Here is a 7,122-nt window from a genome sequence, read left to right as displayed (position 1 = left end):
GCTCTAGACTCAGATGTTTCTCCATGGCATCCTGGTAACTTTAACTGGAGAAAATTACTTAAAAACCAAGATTTGGGCGCTAGGTGAGTTCATTGCTACAGGTTTTACTGGTTCTCAGCCCTCTCTTTGGTAACACAGGCTCATTTGTCACTGTATTCAATTCTGAATTCTTGTGTTAGGGGTTGAATTGTGTCCCCCAAAAAAGATATGCTGAAGTCCTAGCCCCCAGTACCTCTGAAGGCGACCTTATTTGGAAATAGGGTCTTTGCGGATGTAATCAAGGTAAGATGAGGTCAGATTGATCAGGGGGGCCCTAACCCATTATAACCGGTGTCCTTAGGAGAAGGGAAGAGGCGGGAGTGGCGCAGCAATGAGCCGAGGGGTGCCAAGGAGCTGGGAGAGGCAGGCAAGGTCCTCCCCTGGAGCCTTCAGAGAACACAGCCCTGCCGACTCCTTGGCTTCAGACTTCCGGCCTCCAGATGTGAGAGAATACATTTCTGTTATTTTAAACCACCCCATTTGTGGTAGTTTATATATGACAGTCCTAGGGAATTAATATACTATGTGTAGGGAAAAGTGAGATCTTCACTAGTTCTTTCCTAAATCTGTGTTTTACCTCTGCCCGTTGGAAGCCAGAGTCCAATAACGGGAACCACGTCCCTAGCACTCTTTACTCCCGTTCTTGCGTTACGTGCCATGAGTACAGAATGTGCTTTGACAAACCTGAATTCAGTTCCTAAGGGCACTGAAAGTCGGCTGGCGGGCAGGCTGGAACTGTCAGCTGACTTCAAGTTCAGGCTCTGGCCCCACATGATTTCGCGTTTGTAATTCAGCTCGGACTCTGAGATACACCTCTTAAGAAGGGAGAGCATTAGTAACGCCGATGGGAAATCCATCTTAACAGGATATAGGACAGTTCAAATACCAGTTCAGCTTTAGTTTTTTGGGTTTTTTTTTTCTTCAGATATGCTTTAGTTCACCTGATTTAAATAATATACACCTATGGTTCAGAAAGCAGATTTCCTGTTGAAATATGTGATGGGTTGTCCTATCCATGATAGCACTTTGCTGTGTGTGGCATTGACAGTGTTTTGGGTTTTTTTTCCTTTTCTTTTTTGTCTTTTTTGAAAAAGATATATAGATCACAAAATATGTTACATTAAAATTGTAAGAGGTTCCCATATACCCCACACCCCCTCTCCTCCCACATCAGCAACCTCTTTCATCATTGTGTTTTTAATTAACAAGTTTTTTTTCCTTTACTTTAATGAGATTGGCCCAAGTTAGAGAACTAGGAAGAGAAATAGGAAAGTTAGAGAAATAGGAACTTGCATGAACAGTTGGAGGGAATATAAATCATTTTGAAAATTTTGAAAGAAATTTTGCAATACAGTTTATGAGGTTGAAAACTGTCCATATCCTTTTACTCACTAATTTTCTCTTCCTTAACATTGATGCCCAAATAAAATGTGTTCCAAGATGTCTTTCAAAAGGCAGAACTTCATTTTAGCATTTTTATAATCATAATTTTAAGGGAAAAAACAGAAATATTGAATCATAGGAAAAGTTTTAAAAATCAATTACAAATGCACTTGATAGAATATTATAGAGCCATTAAGCAGTTTCTCCAATGAATCTTATCAGTAATGAAAATGCTTATAATATTAACTTTTAAAAAGGAAATACTAGGTTTGTCATACAATTGGACAACACACATATACATCTGTACACACATATGCTTGAATATACATACATACAGTTATTTATGCATGTTTAAAAGACCAGCATGAAATTTATCAAAGAATAAACAGTGGTTTTGTTTGCCTAGTGATACATTATGTATTTCTCTTTATTGCCTACCTTTTTTGCATCTTTTAAACCTTCCCGAAGGAGCACAAACTACTTTGATAATTGAGCAGACAAAATCAAGTTTTTGATTTCTGGTAAGAAAAATTGGATTGGCTCAGCTTGTAAATTCAGTATACACTTTTTTAAATTAGAAAAAGTGTAGGTTTATAGAAAAATACAGTTTTTTATATACCTCCCATTATTAATACTTTGCATTAGTGTGGTACCTTTGTTATAATTGATGAAAGAATATTATTAAAATTGTACTATTAACTACATTTTGTATTTCACACTAGGGTTCACTGTTTGTATTGTACAGCCCTACTGTTTTATAAATTTTTTATTCTAGTGACATATAAATATTTATTCATAGTAATAACCTAAAATTTCCCTTTGGTCACATTCAAATATATAATTCAGTGGTGTTAATTTCATTCACAGTATTGTGCTACATCACCCTCATTCATTACCAAAACCTTACCATTACTCCAAACAGAAACTCTATGCCAATTAAGCGTTAACTCCCTATTCCCTACCTCCACCCTGGACCCTGGCATGGTAGTTTGAGAGTATTTATGAATTTCAAAAAGAGAGATTATTTTTGTAAACTGGTCTGTTCCTCTGGGCATAATAACTGTTTGATTGTATTAGATTCAGCTGAGATTATGTTAAGATTAGGGCTTTGATTCAACCAGGTCATTAGAGTGTGACTCAGACTCTGATAAAACAGATTCTCACATGGAAGCAGAGATACAGGAGAACACAGAGGAATAGAGACAGCTCATTAGACATGGCAGGGGCCCTGGGAAGAGAGGTGAGCCTGATAGTCTACAGCTGAAGAGAAGAGAAGAGGAGAGGGGAGGGGAGGGGAGGGGAGGGGAGGGGAGGGGAGAGAGGGGAGGAGAGGAGAGGAGAGGAGAACAGCTGATCCCGTAAAGAAATGAGCTCTGGAGAGAGAGGCAAGCCTTATGCCAGCCTACAGCTGAGATAGAAGAAGTGGGAACCACAGAGCCCAAGGAGGAAGAAGGAAGGCTGAACCCTTGCAGATGTCACCCACCATGATGCTTCAACACGTGGCAAGTGAGTTTGGGTAAGAAAGTACCTCTTATGGTCCCTGGAGTTGGATTCTTTAGGGTTTTATAACTGTAAGTTTCTACCCGGAATAAATACCCCTTATAAAAGCCAGTAGAATTCTGGTACTTTACATTAGCACCCCTTTCACTGACTAATCTACCTGGTAACCTGTATTCTAGTTTATGACTCTATGATTTTGTTTATTCTAATTATTTATATCCATGGCATCATACAATATTTGTCCTTTTGGGTCTCCCTGGCTTATCTCACTCAACATGACATCTTCAAATTTCATCCATGCTCTCACATGCATCAGAACTTCATTCCTTTCCATGGCTGAATAATATTCCTTTGTATATATGTACATCACATTTTATTTATCTGCTCATCTGTTGATGGACATTTGGATTGCTTTCACCTTCTGGCAATTGTGAATAATGTCACAATGAACATCAGTGTGCAAATATGTTTGAGTCCCTGCTTTCAGTTACTTTTGGTATATACCTAGATGTGGAATTGCTTGGTCATATGGTAATTTTATACTTAACTTACAGAGGAATCACCAAACTGCTTTCTGCAGTGGCTGCATAATATTACATTCCCACCAATAATGAATGAATGTTTGAATTTTTCTAAATCCTCTCTAACACTTATTTTCCATTTTTAAAAGTAACCATTCTTGTTGGTGTGAAAAGTTTTCTCACTGGGATTTTGATTTACATTTCCCTACATTTCCCTAATTTCCCTAATGATGCTGAGTATCTTTTCATGTTCAGCTAGTAGACTTAGATTTAGTGGTGTTGAAGGTTAGGTTTAATGTTACAAATAATGTTTAAATAATTATTCTCAGCAGAGGAGGGTATGGAAAACCTTTTCAAAATGCACACTCACATATTCACCCCCATCATACACACACACACACACACATACACACACAGTGTCACTGGAACTAAGAACACTATTCTTATCCTCTACCACAAGGATGCATCATAGGGTTTGGGGAAATCTGTTCTGAGAAAGGTATGACCCTAACAATCCTACTACAGTTATTTTAAAGTAATAAGAAATGTTTAGAAACCAAAGAAAGGGAGTTACTCATACTCCCACAACTGTAGAAGAGCCTGTGTACATGTATGTGTATTTTACACCAGTGTTTTGAAACATATGCCATAGCCCTTGCAAAACAACCTCTCTCCATCTCTCCATGTGTTGTGATGGCAGTGTGTTCTGCTGGTTTGGACAGAGGGTCTGGAGGCTGCACAGGCTGGGTCCCTGCCCCAACATTTTCTGGTACTGTGACCTTAGGCATCTTACTTAACCTTTATGAGCTCATGTAGCTCAGTTTATCTAAATCAAGTCTGATGTTTGTAGTTCTTACTTCACAGTATTGTTGTGGGATGAAACTATATCCATAGAAGACACTTAGAATGATGGCTGGTACATGGTGGGCATTCAAAGCAAGTTAATTATTTTTTAAAAACTCTTATTTTATTTTTAAAGATTTATTTATCCCCCTCCCCCGCCCCCCGTTGTCTGCTCTCTGTGTCCATTCGCTGTGTGTTCTTCTGTGTGTTCTCGTTAGCAGCAGCGGGGATCTGTGTCTCTTTTTGTTGTGTCATCTTGCTGAGTCAGCTCTCTGTGTGTGCCGCACCACTCTTGGGCTGGCTGTGGTTTCATGCGGGGCAGCTCTCCTTGTGTGGGGGCCGCTCCTTGAGTGGGGGGCACCCGTACATGGGGGCATTACTGTGTGTGCCAGCCCTCCTTGCACACAGCGGCACTGCACTTGGGTCAGCTCATCATACAGGTCAGGAGGCCCTGGTTATCGAATCCTGGACCTCCTATATGGTAGGCAGATGCTCTATATGTTGAGCCACATCTGCTTCGCAAAGCAAGTTAATTATTAAAGAAATGGCTTTCTTTATAGCAGAGGTCACAAATGGTGGTCCATAGACCACATCTGGTCTGTAAATATGTTTTTGCTGACCTCACATGTTTTAAAACATTAATGAATCAACATATAAAAAGTTGAAGATTTCACATAAAAATCCAGATTTCTCACCTGTCTTCAAAAACTCTGAGCAACTGATAATCCTGGACCTACATCCTGCTTGGAGGAAATAATCAGGAGCTGCGTTGCTGCTGCCCCCTTCAGGAGACTCATGGCCCTCCCATTCAGGACCCACTGCTCTCATTCATGGTGACCACCCTGCACCTGCAAGCTTTCGGGCTCCTGAATAAATGCTCACCATCATCCCTTTAGCCAACGATGGCCTTTGATTTATAAAATCCAGGGAGGACTGATGGTGGGAATGTAGAATGGTGTAGCCATTGTGGAGGACAGTTTGTCGGCTCCTCAGGAAGCTAACTAGAGAACTGCCATATGATCCAGCAAGCCCAATGCTCAGCATATACCCAGAAGAATTGAAAGCAGGGACATTCACAGATATATGCACACCAATGTTCATAGCAGAATTATTCGCTATTGCCAAAAGTTGGAAGCAATCCCAGTGTCCATCGAGTGACAAATGGATAAGCAAATTATAGCATATACAAACAATGGAATATTGTTCAGCTGTAAGAAGGAATGAAGTATTGACACATGTGGTAACATGGATGAGTCTTGAAGACCTTATACTGAATGAAGTAAACCAGTCACTAAAGGACAAATATTACATGATCTCACTGATATGACCTAAGCAAACTGAGCAGATTCACAGAGTTAGAGTCTGGAATATAGGTTATCAGGAGACAGAATGGGAGTAGAGTGTGGTGAGCTGATGCTCTATATGGGCAAAACCTATGATAAGGTTGAGGGGGGTGGTTTCACAGTGGATGGGGGTGACAGTGGTGCAGGGATGTAAGTTGGGTCAACGGTGCTGGAATGTGAGGGTGAGCAGGGTGGGGGGGGTGGGGTCAAACTATCCTTGGAAATGTTGGGAGGGATAGAGGAAGGAACAGGTGAACTCAGGGGATTTGCAGGTCTGTGGTAAAAACTACAATGGCGAGAATGTTCTTTTAGCAAATACATCAGGGAAGGGTTATTGGTACAGGGTGTCAGAGGTAGTGGGACATGTGGAAAAGGGTGCACCGAGGGCATACTTCTATGAAATATGTATTATCATCATAGGGTGATATCACAATAGGTGGAGACCCACACAATAAGCAGGAAAATATTAAATTCCCACCCTAGAGAGTCCTGCTATGTTCTCAAATAGAGGGGCAAGAGTCTCTTGAGAACATAAGCAGTACCTAATAAAAGAAGATAGACCAGTATGTCAAGCCCTCAATATTAATGCATGTAACTATGAACCTTATTCTTCAAAAATTGCAACTTAGTGATTACCATGTGTATTAGTCACCCAAAGGAGTGCTGATGCAAAATACTGGAAATTGCTTGGCTTTTATAAAGGGTATTTATTTGGGGTAGGAGCTTACAGATACCAGGCCATAAAGCATAAGTCACTTCCCTCACCAAAGTCTATTTCCACGTGTTGGAACAAGATGGCTGCTGACGTCTGCAAGGGTTCAGGCTTCCTGGGTTCCTCCCTTTCTCAGGCTTCTCTCTGGGCTCAGGATTCCTCTCTTATTAGGGCTTGCTTCTTGCTGGGCTCAGGGTTCGTCTCTTCCTGGGGCTGGCTTCTCTTTCCTCTGTGAGCTTCCTCCCCGGAGCTCCAGCTTAAGGCTTCAACATCAAACTCCAACATCAAATCTCCAACATCAAAAACATCTCCAACTCTGCCCTTTGCTATGCCAGATAAAAGGGTTGGGGACTCAACGCCCTAATGACGTGGCCCAATCAAAGCCCTAATCATAACTTAATCATGCCCAGGTATATTACCAGATTACAAACATAATCCAATATCTATTTTTGGAATTCATAACCTATCAAACTGCTACACTATGGGTTTGGAGGGGGAGCGGGGAAGAATGGATGAAGCATGGGGCATTTTTAGGGCAATGGAATTGTTCTGCATGATCTTGCAGTGATGGATACAGGCCATTTTAAATTTCATCTATCCCTTTTATTTGAGCCTTTAATTAGCACTTTATGCTCGTTAAATATGTCTCAGAGACTTAATCTTTGGTCCGTCCATGTGCCGGCTGAGCCCTGAACCTCAGCAGAGTTGCAACCAATACCCACTCTCCAATTTACTGCACTCACCCAGGACAGCTAACAAAAAGATGATGCACAACCCATAC

Source organism: Dasypus novemcinctus, chromosome 7 (genome assembly GCF_030445035.2).
Source record: "Dasypus novemcinctus isolate mDasNov1 chromosome 7, mDasNov1.1.hap2, whole genome shotgun sequence".
Lineage (NCBI taxonomy): Eukaryota > Metazoa > Chordata > Mammalia > Cingulata > Dasypodidae > Dasypus > Dasypus novemcinctus.
This window is presented reverse-complemented; position numbering follows the sequence as displayed.